The 26,063-nt window shown below is 37.3% G+C and overlaps 1 protein-coding gene across 3 annotated transcripts in view; it reads right to left on the bottom strand.

The window, feature by feature from the left end:
- The window catches only part of LOC138848472 (uncharacterized), a 749,635-nt gene that overhangs the window by 142,601 nt on the left and 580,971 nt on the right, over positions 1 to 26,063 (bottom strand). The window lies entirely within an intron of this gene.

Here is a 26,063-nt window from a genome sequence, read left to right as displayed (position 1 = left end):
CCTGTGAGGGGGTTTCTGGAAGAGATTCACCAGCTGCATTGGTAGGCTGAGCGAAGAGGATACTAACCAGTGCAGGTGGGCACTCTCCAATTCCATGAGGGTTGGAATAGAACAACAAAAGGGATGGAAGGGTGGATTTTCTTCCATTCCAACAGGAACACCCATCTGCTCCTGCCCTTGGTCACTGATACTCTTTGCAACGAGTTCTTTGGATCCAGACCAGGACTTAGAACAACCCCCTGAGCCGCCTTACCTTCAGCCTCAGACCAGAGCATTGGCTTTTCTGGCTCCCAGCTTTCAGATATGGACTTCTGGGCCTGCCTTGAAAAATCAAATAAGCCAATTCCTATAATGAATTTCTCTCTCTACACACACACACACACACACACACACAGTGACTTCACAAAACTCATGGAGGGGCTCTGGCTCCTGGTTCCAGAGTCCTACTAATGTAGACCCTGAGAGCAACAATAATGGTTCAAGTAATTGTGATCCTGCTACTCATGTGGGGAATCGGACTGAGTTCCTGGCTCCTGGCTTCAACCTGGCACAGTCCCGGCCAACAGAAGCATTTGAGCCAGCAGATGGGAGCTGTCCGTCCCTATTTTTCTCTTTCAAATTAAAAAAAAAAATTAAAAAATTCACTAAAAATTCACCTTTTTAAACTGCATTTTCTAAGTATTGCTCGAAATTATTCCATCCAGCTATCTAGTTATCTATTCCTATTATGCTCATTTAAAGAACCTAATATAGATAGTTTATTTTATTTGATTTCAATTTGTCCTATTCATGGGCTATCTAAAAAACTTATGTACAATTCTAGGCTCTGTCATAGGCTGGAATATGAAAGCTCAAATTGAGTTTATCTGGGAATCATCACATATGATTTTTATAGCATGCCTTTTTCTCACTATACCTATTTAGTGTATAAATCACAGGCATGAAAGAGGTAAAAGTTAAAGCTCTAAGACCCTTCAATCAAAGGAATATGCTTGATAGGTAAAGAATGATTCAAATTCAATATTTTTTAAAATACAGGCTATACTGGATTGTCTGAAAATTTGAAGCTATATCTTATCTTCAAAAAACCATGGGATATAAGATTATTGAATAGATCCTGGAGTGTGAGAGGCTGAGTACACAGTGTGCAGAACAGAGATACGGTTCTTGAGTATTAAGCACTGGACTTGGAATTCTGTAGTGGAAGATGTTGGAAGAAAGCAAATGCTTTTAGAACTACTTTAAGCAGGGCTCAGTGCTGTGGTGCAGCAGGTTTAAACTGTTGCTTGGGCCTCCTGCATTCCATATTGGAGTGCTGGTTCTGGTTCCAGCTAGTCTGCTTCCAATTCCCTGCTAATGCTCCTGGGAAGCAGGATGCCTCAAGTAGTTGAGTTCTTGCCACCCACGTGAGAGACCCTGATGGAGTTTGTGATTCTTGACTTGGGCCTGATCCAGCCCTGGCTGCTGTGGTCATTTGGAGAGTGAACCAGCAGATGAAAGATCTGTGTGAGCAGATCTGTCTGTCTGCCTCTCTCCCTCTCCCTCTTGGTCATACTGCCTTTCAAGTAAATAAATAGATATTTTTTAAAAACCAAATACTTTCAGCAGTTGGAGGGATGATTTAATTCACAATTGGAAACATCTATTCAAATGAAGACTGAATAGAAGGGCACAGAGCAAGAAACACAATGAGGAGAAATAAAATGAAAAAAGAGAATACATGTGGAATTTGGATAGTCCTGTAGCCATCTTGAGGAAAGGGTATCGTTTATTTCCTAATGAAGAGAGTCTAGTAAATGGTGTTTAGTTATTAATTCAAACTGTGGATTTTAAGTTCTTTTTCTGATTGTAAAATGTCTTTTAAAAAAGCACACTTAGATAGCTGCAAATACACCTACTTAAGGTTGAAACACCCAACCAGCAACTGAAGTTTGACGTCTTGTCCCAGGAATGGACAATTTGTTCTCACAGTGGCCACTGCCATTCAGTCTATTAGACTGGTACTTAGGGTAAATAAGGTAAGTAGGCAGGGAAAGCTTTGAAAAGTGTACTGAATAAGAATTTGCAAAATATAAAACAGCGAAGTATTTAAAGTATTTGCTGTGTTCTTATGAGCCAAATTTCTTCAAGGTAGCTATTTTTTTCTAGCTTCCAGATTTTATTTATGTTGGCTCAATGGAAAACTTTCCTCACAGTAAAGGACACTCAAGCAGGTGTCAGGCACCAGGAATAATGTCAGATATTAATTACGCAAGTTAGAAATATCACTGAATTCAAAACAGAATTCAACTGAATTAAATTGATCATTTACCAAAAGTTTATTAGTAATGTGCAATATCAAAAAAAAAAAAAACCAAGGTAAGATTTTTAAACCATTTTTTATTACTTTGAAGATTTAATTTGAATATGAAATTAAGGCATTTGAAATTTGAAACAAATCTAAAAGCATTTTCTTTAAAATGGCAATGGATAGCTGAATATTAATGGTATAATGTGTTTGCCTTGTATCATATGTAATATTAACCAGATACATAGAGCATAAGTAATTATTATTAGCTGCATAAAACAGGAAATCCAGAGGACAATCCAAGAATCCATGTGATTTACATGCATTTAATGATTGTCATGCATCAATCTAATATTTATTTTGAAGTTTGTTTCAAAATTAGAATATATTCATAGCTCATTTAATACATAGCCACTTCCAAAATGATTAGCAAAATGGAATGAAGAAAAATTGTAGAAAAAATGCTACAAGAAATTTCTCCAGTTGCTCTATTGAAATATTCATACAAAAGAACACTTGCCCAAAAATATATATAAAGGACTTTCAAATTCAGGTTTAGAACAATAATAAGCTTTTTCCATTAGGTTGATTCTTCAAATATTTTGCCTCTAAAAAGGCCCAGTGAAAACATCATATTACTGTGCTCGTGTATTAAAAGAGAAGTGTACACCTAATAGGATATATTTCATAAACAACATTACATTTTTGAAACATCTGAATTTTGAATTAGGGTTCAATGTATATTTTGATTAAGATGTCATTGTTTTATAAAAGCACTGGAACTTATGCATTAATTTTATATGAGCCAAGTAATATGGAAGGATAGCTCCAAGACTCATTCTTGTTTTTCATGCCCTGAAAGAGCTTGTATCCTCTAAATTCTAGTCAATAGTTTTAAACATCTTGAAGCTTCACATTCCTCGTCCTTTGTAGCATTTCTGCTTAGACTCCGGAATGGGACAAGGAGTACCAGTGAGCAAGGTCACGAAGCAAGTAACTGCTCAGACGAAGGGGAAAAGGGATGCAACTTGCAGCGCTTACAAATTACAAAGGGCAATGAGAGAACAGCTGATGATTGTATTGATCCAGTGGCAGTATCAATGAAAATGTGACATGGCACATTCTGGATATTAAAATCTAGAAAGTTTGCAATTTTATTTAAAAAAAATAACCAAATGAAAATTATTGTTTTCCCCATAAAAAAAACACTGGAAGACTTGCTTACAGGGAGCGTTTCAAGTCAATAATCACAGGTAAGGGAACAACACGAAAGGAATTGCTTGAAGCAAGCAAAGTAACTGAAACAGTATGATTTGAATTGTGGGGCTACTTAGGAGATGGAGAGAGACCATTTTAGAATCTTTTGCTAGTATTTTGACAACTCAAGGGAAAGGGGAAAAAACTAAAGACTAGCAGGGTAAAACTATGTTGTTTTAAAAGAAGGAGATACTAGTATTTTAAAAGAAAGGGAATACTATTTAGCCATCAGAAGAAAGTTCTGACATATGCTACTAGTATGAAATTGAAAACATTATGCTGGGGCCAGCACCATGGCTCACTTGGTATTTAATCCTCCACCTGCAGCAGTGGCATCCTATATGGGTGCTGGGTTCTAGTCCTGGTTGCCCCTCTTCCAGTCCAGCTCTCTGCTGTGGCCTGGGAAGGCAGGGGAGGATGGCCCAGGTGCTTGAGCCCCTGTACTTGGCTCCGGGCTTTGGATCGGTGCAGCACCGGCTGTGACGGCCATTTGGGGAGTGAACCAATGGAAGAAAGACCTTTCTGTCTGTCTGTCTCTTTCATTGTCTATAACTCTACCTGTCAAATAAAAAAATAAATAAAAAAGAAAACATTATGCTAAGTGAGCTAAGCCAGACACACTACTGTATTATTTACAGTTTTTATATGAGATAGATAGAGAAATTCATAGAGACAGAAAGTAGAGAAGTTACAAGGGGCTAGGGAGCATGGACATGGAAGCTCTTATTGAATGGGTGTAGTCTGTGTTTAGAATGATAGAAAAGTTCAGGAAATTGTGATATTCACACATCATTGTGAATGCACTATTGACACCAAATGGAATATATAAAATGGTTGAAACTGTGAAGTTTATGTATATTTACTATAATAAAAGTAAAAATTTTAAAAATTAAGGCAAATTTCTTGTAATTTAAGACAGTTTAACTTGGGTTATTTTTATACTCAAGACAGGAAACCTTGAGCTAACCAGGCTAACAAAAGTAACTGTCCAGAGCTCTGTTTGATGTCCCATGGCTGGATAAACCTAGTAGTATGCTGTGAAAAAATTATCAACTCACTCAGAATTCACTTTATATAATGAGAATAGTTCCAGAAGATTTTGTCTGGAGAAACGACTATTTAATGCATTTATCAAAATGTGTTCCTTCCCCTGAGGGACCAGGATTCTTCCTCCTAGCCATTAATGAGGACCTTGCAACTGAACATGGTTTCATTTATTTCCTCTGGTTGCCAGAAAGCTCAAACAAAATAGGCTTCTCAGTAACTAGACTCATCTTACGACTGGCATATTTCTATTCTTGTCCCTGGTACTAATATTCTATCTTTATTTGTAGTTTATTATTTCACTATGGAATTAAAAAAAATCCCATATACCAATACTGCTTCCAGTTCCTTGTGAAAAGATGTGGGCTGAGAAGAAATAGCATTACAGAAATAGTTTGATGGGTGACATGGTATCTATGATGAGCATGATTATGACATTTGCAGGTCATGCCTAACAGGGAATGATTTGAAAGAGTTGATGAGCCTCTCTCTGATTCAGCTAAACATACACAAATGTGCACACACACAGGCTCTTAACACAGCATTCAACCTACCATTTGGTCAAATAGGCATTCTTACCCATCGTCAGAAATTTTAGATGAACTAGGCCAGTTATTAAAAAAGCAAATTGAAAGGCCTGTTGCATGAAAGTATTCAAGAAACACAACTGATAATGAATACAAAATGAAACACAAAACAAAACATTGGCTTAACTAGGGACAGAGTCCTAGGAAGGATATATACAATTTCTGAAATTTAAGATTATAAGTGAAAAATCACTGATTAATATCTACAGAGGACAGATATTAACTTGGCTTTGGTGGTTGTTTTGAGATCACCCCCTACTCCACAGTGTGTTTCCCTTAAGTACATTTTTTGCACTCTCAATCTGATGGTTGAGTGACTGCCTCTGTACTCATGGCTAGAAGCTACATCTCACAGTTTCAATTTCCAGGGCTGGATTAAGTGAATGGATTATGAAATTATCACGGAAACTCTTTCCAGTAACAGAAGTCTACAATTACATGTAACTCCAGAAGTGCAGAAGTAGAGGTGACCTCAGAAATATTCCTCTGATTCTACAAATGAGGCCTCTGATGCTCCGTGTCCAAGACAGTAGAACCAGCAAGGAGCACAGTGAGGGTTACAGCCAAGCCTTTTATCCCACACTTGTGCTTGCTCAGCTAGACCATGATGTACTTGGGAACATACCCATTGCACAAAGCGGGCCTATGTGACAGACGGTGTACAGGCCCCAGTGCCAGCAATAGTTCTCCATTCGAGGGATACTTACACGGAAATTCCGACACTGAGGAAATAAAGGCTTACCCCTTTCATTTCTCATTTAACACTGCTTTTCTGCAGAAGCCCAAGAGTACACAAAGTGATGAGGAACAAACGTAATGAATGAATTCCCAGCTCCCGTGTAGAGGAATAATTAATCCATTTGCTTCTCATTTGCATTCAGTACCTCCCTTAAAATTTATTATTAGAGTTGAGCAGATGCCCTCTACAAAGGGTTTTCCTCATAATGAAGTCAGAGCCTGGAGAGTCAGGGTACTGCAGCCTAACTCTGCAGGCAAACAGGGGGCCGGTGGAAGTCCTTGAAAACATATGTTCTTTGAACTAAAACCTTGAACTTCCAGAATTAACTTGAAACCACCACTAGAGTGTTTTCACCCTGCAGTGTCTGACTTCCTGAACTGTGTGCGTATTTCCCTCTCGGTCAGAAGTACACAAAAATCACAGAAGTTACAGGAATGTGAGTAATAATATTTATTAGGAAGTAATTCTAATTGGGGAGAATAACATCAAAAGTCTGAAATTAGAAATTAGGTTAATTTTATGGTCTGGTAGCCCAGCAAAGAGATGTCTATGTTGTTTGACTTATACAATATAATTCCTACAATCACTTGCTTTGGTTGCCAATATCAGAAAATCCAGGCAGCTAAAGGGTTAATTTGTGGCATAGTAACTTTTTGCCACTTGTCATAGTTTTGTAAATCTCCAAGAAACACTCTCAGTCCCACTCAAATTTCATTGACTTGCCACTATTTTAATATGCACTATTATGACTGATAAAAATAAAGCAAAGCAAGCTAAGGGAGTCAACAGAGACATAAATTTCAAGACTTAACATATATTTTAGAATCTGGAACAATACTTCAGACATACAATGTGGTCAACAAATACGATCTATTTGCCTCAGAGATCACTTTTCCCCAAGATAATATACTTATTCAGGTTCATCTTGGCTGTATTGTGGACTATTCTACTTAAATTTATTCCTTATAAATTTCCTTTTTTTCTTTAACTTGTTTCTGTGAATTTCCTTCACTGAGTTACCATCTCATTGGTGTCAAACTCAGAAAAGTAGTGAGTAGTAACACAATGGAATCATATCTGCCTCTAAATGTTTTAATCCCATACCTCAAACAGTGTCCTAAATTGTGCTACCCTTTAAAAAATAATTTATTTGAAAGGCAGAGGGAAGGAGGAAGAGAGAGAGAGAGAGAGAGAGAGAGAGAGAGAGAGAGAGAGAGAATCTTCCATCTGCTATTTCATTACACAAATACCTGCAACAGTCAGGGCTGTGCCAGGCTGAAGCCAGGAGCCAGGAGTTTCAGCCAGGTCTCCCACATGGGTGGCAGGGAATCAAGTACTTGAGCAGTTATCTTCTGCCTCCCAGGAACATTTACAGGAAGCTGTATCAGAAAAGGAGCAGCTGGCACTCGATCCTGACACTCCAATATGGGATGTAGGCATCCCAAGTGGTGGCTTAACTGCTGCACCACAACACCAACCTCTTGTGCTACTCTTTTAATCATATTGTCAGGGAATCAATACATCCAGGTTTTTCTTAAATGGGGGAGAATAGTCAGGAAGATTTTCATATCTGATGTTTTCCCTATAATTGTAGATTCTGGTTCTGGACTATTTTATAATACACTAGCTCAACAAATATTCTCAGTTCATACTGAAATTAGCTTGCGTATAAATAATGCAATCAGACAAAATACATGATAATACAAAGCACTATGTAACTCTTAAATTTCAGAAATAAAAGAACTGATCTGACTACAATGTCAATTATACTCAGAGGGACAAGCACTAGGATTTGGCCATAAGAAATGTTATGCTCAGATGTGTTATGCCCAGATCGTTGGATCCCCGTTGAGACCCCCAGAGAGTCAATCACACTGAAATGTAAAAGCAAGGTTTATTGGAATTTCAAGCTGCGGCAGGGACCTCGTCTAACCGACACAGCGGTGGTCAGAGGTAGGCCCCAGCTGTGCTCAGGAGCCTCTTTTAAAGCAGGATTACGTCATCGAGGGGTGGGGGGGGTAACAATGGGTTGGCCTGGGTCACCTCTGGTATTTCCTGATCCAATGCGGTTGCTCCTGATTGGTTCGAACCCAGGGGATTTCCTAATATGGTGAACACTAACGAGCTGTTCTGGTCTAAGTTTTGGTTTCCCCTGAGTGATGCTGCTTATACAGGAAGTCAGGCCTGCCTCCCCGAATGGAGGTACCTTTTTAAAAATGTAGCTACTCTGGCCCTTCAAGATGCTTTGTAGATTTTACTAACTTTGTGAAAAGATGACAGTGTTATCATTTGCCATGTAAACTGGAATTCCTTTATAAGTTTATATGAGTCTTTCACTAAAGAAAAGCACATATAGAAGATAGTTTACTAAATAAATTTTTATTTAGCACCTACTAATGCCAGGCACTACTCTACATTGACTATTTTTCTTGCATTCTATGACTTTCTTTAACTACATTTACTATGCTACTAAAAATGGGTAATAAACTTAAATAATTTTCCATTGCTTATTTTTAACAATCTTTATGTCAGGTAGCATGAAAAACCAGTTGTTGGTGAAATGATAATTATATATATATATATATATAAAATGTTTATTTATTTATTTGAAAGTCAGAGTTACTGGGGGGGGGGGGGGAGAAAGAGAGAGAGAGAGAGATCTTCCATCCTCTAGTTTACTCCCTCTATGGTCTCAAAAACCAGGACTGGGCCAGATTGAAGCCAGTAGCCAGGAGCTTCATCTGGGTTTCCCCGTGGGTGGCTGGGATCCAAGTGCTTGGGCTTTCTTCCTCTGCTCCTCCCAAGCCATGAGCAGGGAGCTAGATCAGAAGGAGAGCAGCCGGGACACGAACCAGTACCCATCTGGGATGCCAGCATTGCAGGCAGAGGCTTTAACCACTGTGCCACAGCACAGACTCCAATAATTATATTTTTGATTATCCAATGTTTGCTGTTGTTTCTAGCATTTTCTCCAAAACAATTTTCAGTAATTGCATATTCAAAATTTTAATCATTTTCCCATCAGTTAATCTGTCACACATTTCTAAGAAGGCAAGAATTTTATTTCCATTTTATACATAAATCATACTGGAATCATCTATATACGTTATCATTGGTTATCAAACTTGCTAGCTTCCTTAGAAAGGAGAGAAGGCGGAGAGGAAGGTGCCTTTGGCTGGTATAGGTCAGGAATCAACATGAGGCAGAGTTTAACAACGTTTCAATTATGAAGTGAATGAATAATATTATGAAGTCTCATGAAAATTACAACGAATTATTTCAGAGAACAGGAAGGGCAATGCAAATGAAAATTCTATAATATTTATCCCCTCCCCATTGACTATGCAAGAGTTGAATTTTGAAAAATTAACTTAGACACATGAAGAAGTGTGCCTATTTTATTTTTAAAATTAAATCTGAACATTTTTAAGAAAAAAAAAACACAAGCGCATTTTTTCCTTAACTTGGTAGGTGCGTGAAGCTCACAGGTGCTGATATTTGACAGATCACGTTGGAATGTGCAATCAACTGAGCGCCACAAGTGTGTCTACTAATTTTATAAGAGGGAATAAGAGTATGAGACCTCTGCTAAATATCACAGGAATCACATCTGTGCCTTCTGCATCGTGAGCTCTAACACTCGAGGAGTTAGATGAGAACAGGATATTTGAAAGTAAAGGTAAAATTGATCGTGCTAATTGTTGTTATTCTGTATACCAAATTAAAAACAACAGTCGTCACAAATTTAAATGGTACAGCTGATATTAAATGCATGCCCATGAGAACAGCTTCTGCACAGTGCCAGGAATTTGGCATCATGCTTGCTACACTGGCAGCAAATCCCTTCACTGCTGATCTACCTTCTCTCAGTTCCACCTAGTTTCGAGTAGGCTGTAGCTGTTGCTGGGACAAAGGGGGAATGTGTGTTCTTCAAACTCACTTAGGAGGGCCCCTGGAAACGTGGCTAATGTGGTTGGAGGCACCTTTCCTCTTTTCTTGCTTTCACCTGTGAGGACTACTCAAAAGACAGCAGTTCACTGTACAGATCGTACCGACTCTTGTTCTTTTGAATCAGCTCACTTGACAGTTGATTTCTGTAGGCTGGCCCATATTTCTGCACATGGACTTGTCGAACAGTAACGGGTTTGCTCTTCCATGCCAGAGGGGGTCTAATGTAATAACATACAGAGTATCGTGGAACTGCCCAATACAAGGGCCTGTTTTCATCCAAAACAAACTGAGGGGCTGAACGTTCACTGCACAAAGGGCATGGGTTACAACTCCATCCTTCCACTAGGGAGATGGTAAATGACAGAGAAAACCACAAAACTGCTTATGACATGGACCCACAGACAGCCCTTAGAAGACCAGCTAGATAGACGGGCAGATATGGACGAATAGACAGACAGACAGATGGGTAGAGCCATCCCCTTGTTAAGAAGTAAATAAGAAAGTCAACATGTGATAAAATAGGAGTACTTCATCATTCTTATGGAAAATGCAATTAGAAGTTTATTTAGGTATGAAAAAGATTCTGAAATCCATGCATACAAGGTGTTCTTCATAGAAAATGCATATTATGAAAAAATGATGCATTGATTCCAACTTTTTGCACCAAAATATACTCATGTTTTAATTCTACTTTCTAAAATTTTGAAGTATCCTTATTTTGAAGGAAATAGCCTCATTTTATATTACATTTAATGCTTACTCTCACTATTTAGAAATGTGGCAAAAAAAGAATTATCTACAAAAAGTGGTGATGATCATAACAAAGAGCATCCCAGAGCAGAATGATGCTTTGCATTATGAAAGTGATGAGCAGCATAGGTCAACAGAGAGATGTGGATTTTTATTAGGCCAGACTGCCCTTGGGATACTTACAAGGATTTTCCCCAGTTCCTCAGCTCTCTTCTCTCCTCCCCATTTTCCCTCCTCCTCTCATGTGCTTTCCTTTTTCTGTTAGCCTAACCACACATTACCTACAGACCTACTTACCTATTCATTCATCCACCCAAACAGGAGGATGCGCACACTTGTGTAGAGTCATCACACAGCCAGATGTCCATTACTCTCATTCTTGGTCCAGTTCTTTCCTGATCTTCATACAATCAGATAGTTATGATGGGGAGACTACCTACATATTGAGACTTGTCTGGTGCCTATAAATCATCAACCACATAAGCAATAGCCATGGTATAAGGATGGAATGTGAGGTCCATTTTGAATCAGTCATGGCATAATGTGCATGAAGAACATTGCAAATGTTTACTAAGAATGACAGAAACTGACATAAGACTATGCAAGCAGCCAAGGTCTCTTCATCTCACAAACAAACCAAACCCCATCTTCAGCCCGGGGCCTCATCCTTCTAGAAGGCTGCTCTTTCCATCCATCATGAGGTGGATCTGACCACCTTCTGGCCACTGCTTTATAAGTGGTCTGTGGAACATCTGTAGGGCCTTCTTGAAGAGAGGGCTGGTATCCTTTTCCCCTTCTCTTGTTATACGCCTAGAAGAGAGATGTGATGACTGGGGCTCTAGCTCCTGTTTGGGCCTGATTCAATTTGGTAGGGGGGGAGGTGCTGGAAGGGCTGAGAAAAGTCGTAATGATATCATGAGGCTGCCGTACTTTGGGTCTTGTTTTAAGCAAGAAAATCAATCCCTACATGTTTACCCCACAAATTTCTGGCAATCTCTTATGGATGAACACAGATACTAACTGATAGGGTAGGTAAAGCTAAATATAAAAAAACTAAATACAGTACTAATTAACAGTTTCTGTGCTTCTTTTTAAAATTAGTATGAAACCAAATATAGCTATGAAAAAGAAAGTCATCTGTTGTAATTGGTTCATTTTATATTTTCCAGCACTATTTTTGTCACATCCAATGTAGATGCTTAGATTTAATAAAAAAATGTCATTTAAAATTGCAATCATCCAATACTATTGTCATCACTATTACTGCTATACCTCATCTGCATTTCTCAACTCAAATTCTACTTCAGCTATGAAGCATTGGAAGAGTAAAAAATTATTTTGTTCCTCTAAACTCCAAGAGTGCTTAAGCAAACCATTCCTTGGGCATGCATATTTTTTATTTATTTAACTAGACCACAAACTGGAAATCATGATCTTCATAGTCCTCACACAGCTCACAGGCAAGTGATTTAAATACAAGGAGTTTTAAGTGCTAATTGATATTGACAGCTCTCTATCCTATGTAAAATGCATTTCTTCAATGACTTAAAGGATAGCATTACTATTAATAAAAACATTGCTTTGCTATTTTTCTTTTATCAGTTTCCTCCATAGTTCCAGGGATTTCCAAAAGGAGAAATGTTAAAATCTAAAATATATGACCTTGTAAGTCAAGGAGAACAACATCTCTGAATATCTGAAATCCTGAAACTTTTAAATGCTATTAATAAAGACATCAAAATTCTGTTTAAAATACTTTGCATATCTAATGTTCTTAACAAAACATGCATTTCAAGCAGAAGTTTTAAGGGTTTTAAATCACAGATTTTCACAGCATTTCCTTCCGGCAGCTGATGAAAATTGGATAATATACAATCAGAACACTTTTTCTACACATTTTAAATTGATTGAAAAATAGAAACAGATTTAACATTCAAAAAAACACATTTGCAACCGTTATATAAAAATGGCCTGATCTGATTTAGTAGATTCTAGGTATAGAAAGTTAGAGCTGACAGCATTCTTTGGGATGTTTTAAAACAGAGGGAACGCATTATAGCACCCAAGCTGCTACTCTCTCAAAATAAGTGCCTCTGACTAACAGTTTGAATCTTCTATAAGGACTATCATAAAAGAAAAGCTTCCACTTAATGATAGGTGTTCTCTATATTTCATTGCAGGTACAAGTCTGACATTAAATAGGTTATGAATAGTTTTCAAGATAAAAACATAAAAGTAATAAATTGCCGAACAGGAGATATATGGAAATATAACATATTTGCATACGATTTGAAAGTTCAACATTTATTACTGTCTTCAATATGATATATAACTCAGTGATTGAAAAATAACTAGGTAACAATTCAAGCTGTCAGTTTGTATTAACCAGGTGTATGGTCAAAGAAAATAAATAATGAGCCAGATATCTGTCTTATATCATGCTTACTAAGCTATGAAGGCACTGATAGAAATGATGTCCAGAGAACGTCACACCCTTAAATAACAAGAGTCACATTTATGGTCAAAGATACCACATTCACTCCCAAATGCTGTTTTACTTAAGCATTCATTCTTTTCCCAGGCTTGGAAATATGGAACAGTTTTCCTTGCATAATTTTTTTTTTCTGCAGGGTGCTTGGGCATATTCAAGTTACAATGTGTTTTTCAGAATATGGGTCCATGGTAGTTGAAATGTACATAATTAATTTTGTCAGAGGCACTAAGAGGCTCCAAATGTAAAAACAGTCTTAAGCCCTCCTCCTGATAATGCTTCAGTGCTATGTCAAGTGCCACATTTGTCCCATGCCAGAGTCCACTGACTTAAATCCAATCAACCGGCACAAGGACAAACACTCTGCTATATGTTGACAGTGAGAAACCTTCTTACAGGGAAGAAATTTTTAAGTAAATGTGATATATTTTCTTACAAGAAATAATCTTTATTTAAAAAATATTTATTTATTATTTATTTGAAAGGCAGAGTTAGAGAGAGGGGGAGACAGATTTTTATCTCCCATCTGCTGGTTCACTCCTCAGATGGCCGCAATGGTCAGGGTTGAGCCAGGGTGAAGCCAGGAATACCTGTTCCAAGTTTCCCATGTGGGTAGCTGGGGCCCAAGTAATGGGGACATACCGCACTGCTTTCCCAGAAGCCTTAACAGGAAGCAGGATCAGAAATGAAACAGCTGAAATGGAAATTGAAGCAGCACCCATATTGGATGTTGGCATCGTGAGTGGTTACTTAACCTGCTGGAACACAATGCCAGCGCCTACAGAAAATTTTTCTAATAAAAGTACAGCTTGTATTATGCAGTCTACTTATCCAAACACATTTTGTACCAGATTTGAAACTTTTTTCAAAGCCTTAAAGAATGAAGAGGTAAGTTGTATGTAAATTTTCAAGTCTGTAAGGAAAATAAAAGTATTCCACACAAAAAGAAACAACAGCATGGAATATGGAAAAGGTGTACTGGATAATAAAACTCTTATATAATGAAGATCAAGCTGGACTACAGGATTCTCACACTAAAACTCCCACTATTATTAATATGCATACATAGGGCCGGGGCCATGGCTCACTAGGCTAATCCTCCACCTGAGGCGCCAGCACCCCGGGTTCTAGTCCTGGTTGCTCCTCTTCCAGTCCAGCTCTCTGCTGTGGCCCGAGAAGGCAGTGGAGGATGGCCCAAGTGCTTGGGCCCTGCACCCACATGGGAGACCAGGAGGAAGCACCTGGCTCCTGGCTTCAGATTGGCACAGTGCGCCAGCTGTAGGGGCCATTTGGGGGGTGAACCAATGGAAGGAAGACCTTTCTCTCTGTCTCTCACTGTCTAACTCTGCCTGTACAAAAAAAAATTTGCATACATAGAATATCAGGCAATTTAATGTAAAAAGTAGGACTTTCTGAGGGTGAATGGGGGAGCTATTAATAGTAGTCATTAACTGGGACCATGTTAGGAAAATCAGGAGATGTGTCTACCCTGTAAATCCAGATACTGATGGATAATTTATTTCACTAGATTTGAAGAGGATGAGATGTCCTATAGCTCTACTAAATAAAAACAGAGGCCTATTGTAATTATTTTCTATCATTAAAATATGACAGAAGATATTTAATACATGGCTATGGTGAAATAGCTTACTGGACATATGATCCCACCCAAAACTTCCATACACCTGAACAAAATATTTTAGGTAACTGCATTGAGGCAATGAGCAAGAGGCAATGCGTGTGATTCATGAGAGAAGGGAAGAACATGAAGGAGACTCTGTATTGGCGTGGCTTCCTCACTTGTAACAGCTTCCAGAGTGGGCACAAGGGAGTAGAACCAAAGTAGAGCCCTGTGTCCATAAGAAACAGAGGGGCAGAGGTCAGGCATCCGTCGCTGCTGAAGCATCGGAAGCTGTGGGGTAGCAGACAGGGAGTGTTGAGGGCTAGGGCTGGAAAGGAGGCAGGGTAGAAGTCTGTCAGAAGACTCCCTGCGGGTCTTCGGCTAAGGTTTGTGTTGCACTCATGGAGGGCAAGACTCCTTGTAATCAAGCAGAGTGACTGTATGTTGTGACAATTAATATCCTATAGCCAGGATCCTGCAGCATGGAGGGATGCTGCAGCCAACGCAGTCTGAGTGGTGAGAGGGACATTTCACAATGATGAAAGGGCTAAGTCATTAGGATCTTGGAACAACCCTAACAACAGTTAGATGTGGATGCACCTAAACTGAGCTTTACAAATGCATGAAGCAAATATTGGCAGAATAAAAATGAAATATATGAATGAACATTAAGAGACTTTTATATAGCTATATATTATTTTTAAAGTAGATAAAATAGTTAGAACAAAGATTTGAAACACCTGATTCACCATACTAGATACGTTGATGTTTACTCCACAGCTTCATAGCACATACCTCTTTCAGATACACGTAGTGCACTTACCCAGAGAGATCTTATGCTGATGCTAGCCTATAAAATAAAATCTCCGCATAAATTTCAAATTATAAAACGGTAATAAAGTTAACTTAAAAGTCAACAAGAATTAGAGATATGGAAAAATCCTCAAAGTCTTGGAAATAAAACATACCTTCAAATAATGCACAGTAAAAGAATAAATTATCAGAGAAACTAGAAAATTTTTTGAGCTAAGTATTAAGAACACTACGAATGAAAATGATTCAAGACAAATGTGTAGCATTAAAATACTAAAATTAGAAGAGAAGACTTAAAGCTAATGATCTTCATTCCACAAGTTTCTAGAAAAGGAAGATCAAATTAAAATCAACATAGGGAACAGAAAGTTTTAAATAAACAAGAGCAAAAAAATATAAACACAAAATAAAGAGAATCAATCCAAAATTGGCACTTTTGAAAAAAATTAATAAAACTAGTGCTCTCTAGTAAGACTTGTCAAAAAAAAAGAAAATTTCAAAATACAAATTACCAATATCAAGAATGGAAGAATATGCTCACAGATCATGCAAACACTTAAAGGATAATAAAGGAATATTGTGGACATTTATAGAAATATGCTTGACAAGTTGGATGGAATAAGTATGTTAAAAACACACTTTATAAAAATTAAGATAAGAAAAAGTTTGAACATATTAACTCCATTTCTTTCAAAGAACTGAATTTTTAATTAAAAAGCTCCCCAGCAAGAAAACTCCAGGCCTAAATGAATTCTCTGGAGAATTTCTATAAAAATTTTATAGAATAAATAAATCTACACAAATTATTTAAGAAAAGACAGGGAAAATGCTTAAATACTTTCCAACTAGTTTAATGACATCAGCAATATCCTGGTAATAAAATATGAGAAAAATGTCTCAAGAAAAAATAGAGACGAATATCTCTCCTGAATATAGACAAATAATATTGTCAATCAAATTCAGGGTATATAAAATGGTTATATATCATGACCAAATAAAAGGCTTATCCTAATAATGCAAGAATATGTATTAAGCATTTAAAAATCAACTTAGTGCACCAAATTATCAGAAAAGGAAGAAAGATTACGTGATCATTTGAACAAAAGCTTTTAACAAAATTCAACATCCATTCATGACTAAAAAAAAGAAAGAAAAAACACTTAAAGTAAGAGCACAAGGGAACTTCTTTAATATGAAAAGGCATCTACAAAAAGTCTTTAGCACATCGTACTTAATAATAAGCACTCAGCATTTTCCTCATGAGATTAGGAATAAGGCAAATATGTCTGATCCAGTCATTTCTGTTCAATATTGTACAGGTAGTCCAGGCTAATATGATAACAGAAAGATATCAAAAGTTTAATAGCTGGAAAATAAAACTCCTGATTCATAGCAAAATTAATGTTTACCTAAAAATCCAAAGATATTCAGAAAAGGAAAAAAGCTACTAGAAGTAATAAGTTAAAAGGTTAATATTTTAAAGATCATTTGTATTTCTGCATATTAGTAGTAAACAAAAGAGAAATGAAAAACTAGAAACGCAAGTGATAATGCCACAGATAAAATATATAAGGATAAACCTAACAAAGGATGTGTGAAGGTTGTAAACTGAAAAGTATAAAATATGATAAAAGATCTAATAAATGGAGAGCAATGCCATGTTAACAGATTCAAAGACTCAATACAATGTGAATCAAAATCTCAACAGGCTGATTTTTTTTGTAGAAATTGACTACCAGATTTTAATATGGATATGGAAGAAGAAAGAATCCAAAGTAGCTAAGGCAATCATGAACAAGAAGAATAAAGTTGGAGGAATTAACATTAGCTGATTTCAATACTACAGTTTTCTAGATAGTGTGGTATTGTTAGAAGGATAATCAACTAGAACAATAAAATAAACAGATGAGAAATAGACATATAATTATATGATCCACTGACTTTCACTCAAGTGTCAGAACTATTCCACTTGGAAAGGAATGATTTTCCAAGAAATTATGCTATAATGATTATACATAAATATGAAGAAATGCATCTTAATCTTTTACATTATTAATAAAAACTAATTCAGGATCATCATAGACCCAAAGGTAAAAGTGAAAACTAAAAACTTTCAAACTTGGTATTGACAAATATTACTTAAGAGGACACAAAAAGCAGAAAACATTCACCATTAAAAGTTTAAAAAACCTGCCTATCAAAAGACAAGTTAAGAAAACAGATAATTCACAGACCAGGGGGAAACATTCATAAAACACAAAATATGACAAAGGCCATATATCCAAAATATACTACAAATTATGAAAATTTAATGGACAAATGACTTGAACTTACATTCCAAGAAAAGAAGATACATGAATAATTAGTAAACATGAAAATAATCTCTGCATCATTATTCATAAAGGAGATGCAGATTGCAGCCAGAGATCACACGAAAAGCTAAAATCCAGAAGACTAACACTGAATGACTGGTTAAGATTTGGGACAAACAGAACACACACACACACACACACACATTTAGTTATTTGAAAGGCACAGGTAGAGAGAGGGAGAGGGAGAGGGAGAGGTAGAGGGAGGGGGGGAGAGAGAGGGGGGGAGAGAGAGAGAGAGGAGAGATCTATCTATCTCCTTTCCTCTGGCTCACTCCCCAAATGGCTGCAAAGGCTGGGGCTGTGTCAGGCCAAAGCCAGGATCCAAGAGCTTCATCTAGTTCTCCCATATGGGTGGCAGAGGGCCCAACCTCTTGGGCCATCTTTCACTGTATTTCCCAGGCCATTAACAGGGAGCTGGACTGTACATGGAGCAGCGAAGACATGACCTGGCACCAAAGGGATGCTGGCATCATAGGCGGTGGCTTTACTTGCTAAGTCACAACATTGTCCCCAGATATATTTTTGGTAGAAATACAAAATAAGACAAAGATTCTGAAACACTGTTTGATTATACATAACAGTTTATTGTAAAGTTATACACACAAGGGTGTTTCAAATGCTTCAAAAAGTTCAGGAAAGAATTAAATTGAATAAATGTATTTTGGTGCAAACAATGTTGAAATTCATTCATGGTAGTTTCCTTTCCTTCCCCTTCCCCTTTCCTTCTTTCTTCAGGCAGAGTTGGACAGTAAGAGAGAGAGAGAGACAGAGAGAAAGGTCTTCCTTTTTCCGTTGGTTCACCCCCAAGTGGCCGCTATGGCTGGCACACTGCGGCTGGCGCACCGTGCTGGTGCGCTGCACTGATCCAAAGACAGGAGCCAGGTGCTTCCTTCTGGTCTCCCATGTGGGAGCAGGGCCCAAGGACCTGGGCCATCCTCCACTGCACTCCCGGGCCACAGCAGAGCTGGACTGGAAGAGGGGCAACCGGGACAGAATCCAGCGCCCCAAATGGGACTAGAATCCAGTGTGCCGGTGCCACAGGCAGAGAGGATTAGCCAAGTGAGCTGAAGCACCGGCCATTAATATGTTCTAATATCAATTTGCATAGCATACATACACATAGAGAGAAAGGTCTTCCTTTGCCGTTGGTTCACCGTCCAACGGCTGCTGCGGCCAGTGTGCTGCGGCTGGCGCACTGCGCTGACTAAATGATCTTCTGCATATAAAGATAATTGAAAATGAATCTTGATGTGAATGGGAGAGGGAGCAGGAGATGGGAGGCTTGCAAGTGGGAGGGAAGTTATGGGGGGTGGGGAAAGCCACTGTAATCCAAAAGCTGTACTTTGAAAATTTATATTTATTAAATAAAAGTTAAAAAAAAGATAGTGGGTGGGCACTGTGGTGCAGTAGGTTAATCATCCATCTATGGTGCCAGTATCCAATATGGGTGCCAATTCTAGTCCCAGACACTCCACTTCGGATCCTTCTCTCTGCTATGGCCTGGGAAACCAGTAGAAGATGGCCCAAGCACTTGCGCCCCTGCATCCTCTTGGGAAAGCTGGAGGAAGTTCCTGGCTTTGGATCAGCACAGCTCTGGACATGGTAGCAATTTGGGGAAGTGAACGAGTGAATGGAAGACCTTTCTCTCTCTCTCTCTCTCTTTTTTTTTTTTTTTGACAGGCAGAGTGGACAGTGAGAGAGAGAGACAGAGAGAAAGGTCTTCCTTTTCCGTTGGTTCACTCCCCAATGGCCACTGTGGCCGGCACGCTGCAGCCAGTGCACTGCGCTGATCCGAAGCCAGGAGCCAGGTGCTTCTCCTGGTCTCCCATGCGGGTGCAGGGCCCAAGCACTTGGGCCATCCTCCACTGCACTCCTGGGCCACAGCAGAGAGCTGGACTGGAAGAGGGACAACAGGGACAGAATCCGGCGCCCCGATCGGTACTAGAACCCGGTGTGCCAGCGCTGCAGGCAGAGGATTAGCCTACTGAGCCACAGCGCTGGCCTCTCTCTGTCTTTCACTCTCATTGTCTGTAATTCTACCTCTCAAATAAATAAATAAAATCTTAAAAAAATACCTAGGAAACAATCTAAATGTCAAATGGGATAATGATAATAAATGGTGGAATATTAACTTAAATAAAAACTAATGAACAGTAAAAAGCAAATGTAAGACTATTGTTATTCTTAGCAACAGGTATGAAGCTCATAGACATCATATTGAATGAAAGAAGCCAGAGAGAGAATGGTGAGATATATTCCAAATCTTAAGAGAAAAAAAAAAAAAAAAAACTGAACCCAGAATACTATACCTTACAAAGCTCCATTTATAAATGAAGATGAAATAAGGACATTCTGTAATAAACAGAAACTGAAAGAATTTGTTACCACCTGTCCAGCCTTACAAAAGATGCTTAAGGATGTGCTATACATAGGGATGCAGAAACACAGTCATTACTATAAAAGAAAGTGAAGGCAGAAAAACTCCCAGCAAAAGTACAAAGGAAATCCAAAGTAAAAACAATAGGAATACTAAAGGAAAAATGGCAGGGCAAAGTTTCTACTTATCAATAGTCACTCTGAATGTAAATAGCCTCAACTCTCAAGTTAAAGGCACAGATTGGCTGAATCGAATAAAAAAGAAAACTCAGCTGTTTGCTGCCTACAACAAACAAATCTCACCAATAATGATGCTTGCAGACTGAAAGTGAAAGGATGGAAAAAGATACTGAGTGCTAACAGAAACCAAAAAAGATCTGGTGTAGCCATCCTAATATCAGACAAAATAGACTTCAACACAAAAACTGTCAAAAGAAACAAAGAGGGGCACTATGTAATGATCAAGGGATCAATTCAACAGGCAGAAGTAACTATTATAAATGTATATGAACCTAATTATAGGGCAGCTAGCTATTTAAAAAAAGGTTAATGGATTTAAAGGGAGATAAAGACACAAATACAATAGTGATGGGGGATTTCAATTATCCCACTTTCAGCAATGGACAGATCAATGAGATAGAAAATCAGCAAGGAAACAACAGAGTTAGCCAACATTATAGACCAAATGGACCTAACAAATATCTACAGAACTTTCCTTCCTACAACTATAGAATACACTTTCTTCTCATCAGTACGTGGACTGTTCTCTAGGACTGACCACATGCTAGGCCATAAAGCAAATCTCAGCAAAGTAAAAAAAAAAATCGAAATCATAGCATGCATCTTCTTAGACCACAATGGAATGAAGTTGGTAATCAACAATTCAGAAATCTCTAAAACATATGAATACACATAGAGACTGGATAAAATGCTCTTAAATGAACAGTGTGTCATTGAAGAAATCAAAAGAAAAATCAAAGAATTTCTGGAAACAAATGAAGATGTCAACACAACATATTAAAACTTAAGGGATACAGCAAAAACAGTATCAAGAGGATAATTTATAGCTATTATTGCCTATATCAAGAAATTGGAAAGGCATCAAATAAATGAGTTATCAATGCATCTAAAGAACCTAGAAAAACAGCAAACCAAACCCAAAACTAGTAAGAGAAAAAAATGATTAAAATTAGAGAAGAAACGAACAAAACTGAAACTAATAAAACAATACAAAAGATCAGCAAAATGAGGAGCTGGTTTTTTGAAAAATAGACAAATTTGAAATACCACTGGCCCAACTAACCCAAAAAAAGGAGAGAGAAGATGTAAATCAATAAAATTAGCGATGAAGAAAGAAATATAACAGACCCCACAGAAATAAAAAGAATCATCAAAAATTACTACAAAGAGCTGCATGCCAATAAAATGGGAAACCTAGAAGAAATGGATTGATTCGTGGACACATACAACCTACCTAAAATGAGCTATGAAGAGATAGAAAATCTAAACAGACCAATAAACAAGATAGAAATAGAATCAGTAATAAAGACCCTCCCAACAAAGAAAAGCCCAGGACCAAATGGCTTCATCACTGATTCCTACCAGATATTTAATGAAGAACTAACTCCAATTATCTTCAAGATATAGTAAAACAATTGAAAGGGAAAGAATCCTCCCAAATTCTTCCTATGAAGCCAGCATCACCTTAATTTCTAAACCTGAAAAAGAAACAACATATAAAGAGAACTATAGACCAATTTCCCTGATGAACATAGACACAAAAATCCACAACAAAATACTAGCTAATCTAATCCAAAAGCAACAGAAAGATCATTCACCTGGACCAAGTGGGATTTATCTCTGGTATGCAGGGATGGTTCAACATTTGCAAATCAATCAATGTGAAGCACCACGTTAACAAATTGAAGAACAAAAATCATACGATTATCTCAATAGATGCAGAAAAAGCATTTGACAAAATACAACACCCTTTCATGATGAAAACTCTAAGTAAATTGGAAATAGAAGGAACATTCCTCAACACAATCAAGGCAATTTATGACAAAACCATGGCCAGTGTCCTATTGAAAGGATAAAAGCAGAAAGCATTCTCATTGAGATTCAGAATCTGACAAGGATGCCCACTCTCACTAATGCTATTCAATATAGTCCCGGAAATTTTAGCCAGAGCCATTAGGCAAGAAAAAAGAAATCAAAAGTATACAGATTGGGAAGGGGGAAGTCAAAATAGCCTATTTGCAGATGACATGATTCTATATATAGGGTATCCAACAGACTCCACTAAGAGACTATTGGAACTCATGAAGAGTTTACAAAAGTAGCAGGATATAAAGTCAACACACAAAAATCAACAGCCTTTGTATACATAGAAAACTCCACAACTGAGAAAGATTCTAAGATCAATCCCATGCCTAATAGCTACCCCAAAAAATTTAGAATAAATTTAACCAAGGATGTCAAAAATCTCTATGATGAGAATTACAAAACATTAAAGAAAAAAATAGAAGACACAAAATAATGGAAAAATCTTCCATGTTCATGGATTGGAAGAATCAATGTCATCAAAATGTTCATACTACCGAAAGCAGTTTACAGATTCAATGTAATACTAAACAAAATACCAAAGACATTATTCTCAGATATAGAAAAAACAATGCTGAAATTTATATGGAAACACGAGACCCTGAATAGTTAAACCAGTTTTACACAACAAAAACAAAGCAGGACACATCACAACACCAGATTTCAAGACATACCACAGGGCAGTTATAATCAAAACAGCTTGATATCAGTACAAAAACAGATAAATAGACCACTGGCACAGAATAGAAACACCAGAAATCAATCCAAACATCTACAACCGACTCATCTTTGACAAAGTAGCTAAAATCAACCCTTAGAACAAGGACATTTTCTTCAACAAATGGTGCTGAGCAAACTGGATCTCCACATGCAGAAGCATCAGGCAAGACTCCTACCTTATACTTTCCACTAAAATCTACTCAAAATGTACTAAAGATCTAAATCTATGACACAACACCATCAAATTATTAGAGAACATTGGGGAAACCCTACAAGACATTGGCATTGACAAAGAGTTCTTGGAAAAGACCCCCAGAGGCACAGGCAATCAAAGCCAAAATCTACAAATTGGGTGACATGAAATTAGAAGATTCTGTACTCCAAAAGAAATAATCAGCAAAGTGAAGAGGCAACTGACAAAATGGGAGAAAATATTTGCAAACTATAGGATTAAAGGATTAATGACCAGATTATATAAAGAGACCAAGAAATGCAACAACAACAAAACAAGCAACCCAGTTGAGAAATGGGCAAAGGACTTAAACAGACATTTTTCAAGAGAGGAAATCCAAATGGCCAACAGACACATGAAGAAATGCTCAGGATCAATAGCCAACAGGAAATGCAAATCAAAACCAAAATGAGGTTTCACCTCACCCCCGTCAGAATAGCTTTCACATAGAAATCAACAACCAACAAAAGTTGGTGAGGATATAGGGAAAAAGATACCCTAACCTACTGTTGGTGGGAATGTAAATTGGTAAAACCACTATGGAAAACAGTATGGAGCTACCTCAGAAACATGAATCTTGACCTACCCTATGACCCAGTAATCCCACTCCTGGGATTTCTTTTCCAAGGGAAATGAAAACAGCGTATGAAAGAGCTATCTGTACCTCCATGTTTATTGCAGCTCAATTCACAATAGCAGAGAAATGGAATCAACCTAAATGTATGTCAACTGAAGAATGGATAAAGAAATTATGGGATGTGGAAACCATGGAATACTACACAGCAGTAGTACTATATGTTCTCCCTGACCTGTAATAACCGATAAAGCACCCAAAAGTCAACCTGTAGATGTGAAATTGACACTTTGAGAAACAATGACATTGAGCAGCCCTTGTCTTGACTGTTGAGGAACAGTTTTGCTTTTTGAATTTTTAAATTTTTTCTCCTTTCTTTTTCATTTATTTTATCTTATTTTACTTACCCTTTTTTTCTTTCATGCTAATTGTTGAACTCTTTACATATAGTTAACCATATGTGTACAAAGTTAATTCAAAATAGATCTTAGTTAGAAATAAGAGTCAGAATAAGAGAAGGAAGAGAGGGTGTGGGAGTATGAATGGGAGGGTGGGCACAGAGAGAAAAATCACCATGACCCTAAAGTTGCAATTCTAAAATGTATTAAGTTTGTAACTGTAAAGCTGTGTAGTTCAGCGTACATTCCTATGGACTTACTTCTAAGGGTACAGCTTGAAAGCTTGCCATTGGACCCTGAATCCCCTTCAGCTGGGTGGTAAAAATAACATGCTAAGTGTTATAGAGATCATATTTATAGGATGAAGTGTTAAAGTGATCATAAAAATAGGATAAGTGTTTGGTAATAATAATATAATTAAAAAGGAGTGAATGCTCAAACATGGAAAACAGTCCATACAGCAGACTCATAGAATGACAATCACCTTAAGTATCACTCTGACCTCAAAATCAACCCTTAAGGCATTCTGGTTTGGCTGAGCAATGATTGCCTAATGAGGTGGAAGGGTAGAATTGACCCTGTCTTTATTTAAAATTTTTTTTTTGTTTTTCACATGTATTTATATTAAAACAGCTAAGTGGTTAACTCAAAATGTTCACACAAATGAGATTAAAAACCAGTGTCCATTTTCTAGAACATTTTGAAGACCTCTTTATAGGAGTATTCCAAGTATCTATTTTTATAGTTCTCAACATTTTAACATTTGGGATATTATTGAATTATATCTTTTAATATCAATTTTAATTTTCCAACTCACTAAATGCTCTATAACAGACATATCCTTTAAGATAAAAAGAATAGTCTCAAATAAAACTTGATTAGGAATGATTATTTTAAATGCTCTTTTTGCATGCACACTCACATAACTAAAGACTGATTAAACCTGTCTTTGAGTACCTGCTGAGGTGACACAGATAGATATACAGCTACAAGTCTCTCTAAATCAAAGTGCATCCTATAGTTTACAAGCAAAGTCAAGAAGTTCCTCTGGGTGACAGATAATGAACACATAATGGACAAGATCAGATAAAATATTACTTGGTGATCTGTAAGTCAGTAATGACATTAAATGTGGAGAGATGATTTGGGTGATAGAAATGATTGTTAAGAATGGCAATAGATGTTTTAAAATGAAAATTAATAACATAGGAGGGAAAATGACAATGTTTAGTAATAGTATCAAGAAATGGACAGTGACTTTTTTTTTTTTTTAATTTAGGATAGGTAGAGACCCTATCTTTCTGGCCAGAATCCTAATCAATAAGATACTATCTGAATCATTAAGTGGAGCATTTTAAATGTTAGCATTTAATTGCCATTTATTGTGAAGAGACTATTAGCAAGGCCTCTGGAATAGATAAGTGGAAAGACAGTTATCTTTCTTGAAATAAACGTGATCTTATTTCTCATTTGTATGGTAAATACAGTAATGCCTTTCACAGATGTGTTACTAAGTCTTTAGCCAATCGTCTGTTTTCTTGGTTCCTTTGAGAAAACCATGACAAATCTTCATCCCATGTTAATTATCAAATTTCAGTCAATGCTAAAAGAAAATCTTTCACTCTAATGATAAAACACAGTCACTGTGAACGTTTGATGTGATGAATATTTTTCCTGAGCTTGGATTATAATTTATTGAGCCCAAATATGAGGGGAAAATTGAGTACAGTGCTTAGTCAGCAGTGATC

Source organism: Oryctolagus cuniculus, chromosome 2 (genome assembly GCF_051225735.1).
Source record: "Oryctolagus cuniculus isolate XC-2025 breed Fujian yellow rabbit chromosome 2, ASM5122573v1, whole genome shotgun sequence".
Classification (NCBI taxonomy): domain Eukaryota; kingdom Metazoa; phylum Chordata; class Mammalia; order Lagomorpha; family Leporidae; genus Oryctolagus; species Oryctolagus cuniculus.
The sequence above is the reverse complement of the archived record's forward strand: the minus strand, read 5'-3'. Positions and strand labels throughout refer to the sequence as shown.